The 3,002-nt window shown below is 44.8% G+C and overlaps 1 protein-coding gene across 2 annotated transcripts in view; it reads right to left on the reverse strand.

Moving 5' to 3' along the window:
• kcnk18 (potassium channel, subfamily K, member 18) overlaps window positions 1–3,002 on the reverse strand; it is a 110,544-nt gene that overhangs the window by 15,963 nt on the left and 91,579 nt on the right. The window lies entirely within an intron of this gene.

Here is a 3,002-nt window from a genome sequence, read left to right on the forward strand (position 1 = left end):
CAGCGGTGAAATGGGTCCCCGCTGAAACACTTTCCCGCCGCGCACGTTCCGGACGTTGTTTGGGCTATTCACCGGTATTGTGGTATATGAAAAATTCATATCATAACGAAAATAAATACCGGTTTTCGGTACAAACCGGTATACCGCCCAGCCCTAACACACACACACACACTCCCTTGACCAAATCTTTCTTTGTATATACCTGTAGTTGACCTTTGCACAAGACATCATCCAGCAATATATTGCACTTCAGAAATTTCTTTCTAATTTTGTCTTAGTAGTGTGTGCTAATATTATTGTATATGTAATCTGTTCATCATTTTCTTGATTGTTTAGTCTATAAAATGTTTTTTTTCATTGACTCATATTAGACATATGAAAGAAGCAAAACTTAACATTTGATAATCAAACAAAAAAAATGTTTGGAATCTTAACTTGGAAAATCACTCAAATACTGACATTATTATCAAAATTGTTGCAGATAATATTTGTCTTGATCGACTAATTGAAAAATCAGTTAATTGTTGCAGTTCTGATCACATTAATAACATTTAGCTTGATCATAAAGTACTATACAGTATTCTTCCAGTGAGTTCAGCCACTTTATATTCATTTCTTTATTATACATCCTTTATACAGTGTAAATTTCATAGATACATTACTACAATCTATATAATTTTATGTTATTGTATATAGTCCACTTTGCATTCTGTTCTGGTGGCATGTCTCTTGCGTTGCCTATTTACTACTAATGCACCGTTTCATGTTCCGGCTGCGCATTCATGTACGTTCATGTGAACCCCCCCCAGCCCCCCCTCCTCTCGGAGCCCTTGGCCCTCCCTCCCTATAAAAGGCTACAGCCAGTGAGCAATGGCAGCGCGTAATTTCGAAATGAAATGGCAGAGAGCGGAACGTCCACCTGAAGACGACCAGGATCTGACATCACCTCTAAAGAAACAACGGTTGTTGGCGAAGAAGTTGTCGGATAAAGAAAGGGACAGAACCTGGATTAACATTGGCCTTGCATTTCCAAGGTGGAGAGCACTGCAAGAGCTAAAGGGGCTACAATTTGACTCGGAGCTAGCTCTTCTTCTCCTGGACAGGTACAACATAAAGTCAAATGTCTGTTTTAATTAGTGTTACTGTAACATTAAGCACATGTCGCTATGTCGATTCAGTTAAATTTAATGTTACAATCGTAGCATGGGTTAATGTCCAGAGCTTGAGTTATTAGCGGCTCAGTCCCAGCAATGGGTCAGGCGTTACTGTTGTGTTAGGTGAGTAGCCCGGCAGCCCAGTTAACATTTGCAATTAGCATTGTAAAATGTAGCCCGGCGGGCAGCCTGGCGGGCTGTGTTTTGCTATTCCTCTGCCTACTTCAATGATGATGGCACCTGTAATAAATGCAATATACAGTATTTGCTGAAATGGAGGCGAGGCTCAGTGACTAGAAGAGCTGGTAGAAGCACTCCATAGCTGCAAGTTACTCCAGTAGCTGTAGTAGCTCTAGTGCTAACTCTGGGAGCTAACGCTAACAGCTGTAGTAGCTCTAGTGCTAACTCTGGGAGCTAACGCTAACATTCCTCTCTTCTCCATGAGCCGGAGCCGGGAGCCTGAGACTGGCTCCGGCTCCCGGAGAAGAGTTGGAACGTTAGCATGGCAGTCGACTAGTGCTAACGCTAACGTCCCCATGCTTAAGCAGGCTCCCGGAACATTAGCATGGCAGCCGACTAGTGTTAACGCTAACGTCCCCACGCTTCTCAGCTCTGGCTACTGAGCCTGGCGGAGAAGCGTAGGGACGTTAGCAGTAGTTGGCTGCCATGCTAATGTTCCAACTCTTCTCCGTGAGACCGTGAGCCTGGTGGGCTCCCGGGCTCCCGGCTCAGTTGGAGTTGGAGCGTTAGCGTGGCAGCTGAGTAGTGCTAATACTAACAGGAAAGCAGGGAAATAGCTAAACACAGCAGAGACCGAGAGTGAGTGAAAGACATCGCTAACCGCTAAACTAAGCAAAACTAAGTTGGCTGTTTAGGTTTTATTCACTCGCCCCTGTGGCAAGTGAATCTGCCTGCAGTGAAAGCGAGGCTAACCGGTGCTTCCTCCTCATGCTCCACTTCACTCAGCTGCCAGCACAGCCAGTTAGCCTCCGCTAGCTTCCCAGCTAGCGGCTCTCCGTTTGGATCCAACCGGAGCATCGAGCCCTGGTTTGTTATTCAGGTTAATGTGGGAAGAAGCAGCGGGTATATTGGGCAGCTGAGTGAAGCGGAGCCTGCAGAAGAAACACCGGGACCGTCTGGATGTGGTCGTCCATGGAGATGCTGCGACGCTCGGCGGCACAGACGAGGCAAGTGGGGGGGTGGGGGTGGGGGGTGTTGGAGAGCAGAGGTAGAGGGAGGAGTGGCTCATGACACACTTTGTTTTGGTCTACAGGCAGTGCACAACACCAAAGTTGGCAGTGAAAGGATTTCGCTTTTTGCCCCTTTAAGTAATTTGTTTACATGTTCAGTTTCAAATGCAAAACTTGTGTTTGTGCAATATGCTGTTTGTATTTGTGCAAGAATGCCTCAACTTTTTAATACTGGCATTAAATAATTACTATTTCACAGAGCACTGGTATCCTGCCGTTTGTGTTAAATTGTATTGGGATAGTTACTGAGACTGGCTTAATATGGCACAGCCCCACCTAGAATATTTTTCACCAGCCGCCACTGCAACTTAGGAGTGGCAAAATACAAGTACAATTAAAGCTGCAAGCAGCGTTTGGCGGGACCTCGCCCGTTTCGGCCTCCAGCGAATTATTTAGAAATATCACACATATTGCCACAAACATCAGAAAACCCTTACAGAGCTGAACGTTTTGATGTTTGAATGCTTTCTGTAGCTGTAGGTATGTAGAAGTGATGTCACAATATGCAAATTAGATGAATCAATTTATTCCCAGCAGAGTCCTCTTTCTTTATTTTGAGGAACAGACAACAAAAACAGCACAAAACAAAAGAAACCTA

This window comes from Epinephelus moara, chromosome 19, assembly GCF_006386435.1.
Source record: "Epinephelus moara isolate mb chromosome 19, YSFRI_EMoa_1.0, whole genome shotgun sequence".
In the NCBI taxonomy this organism is placed as follows: domain Eukaryota; kingdom Metazoa; phylum Chordata; class Actinopteri; order Perciformes; family Serranidae; genus Epinephelus; species Epinephelus moara.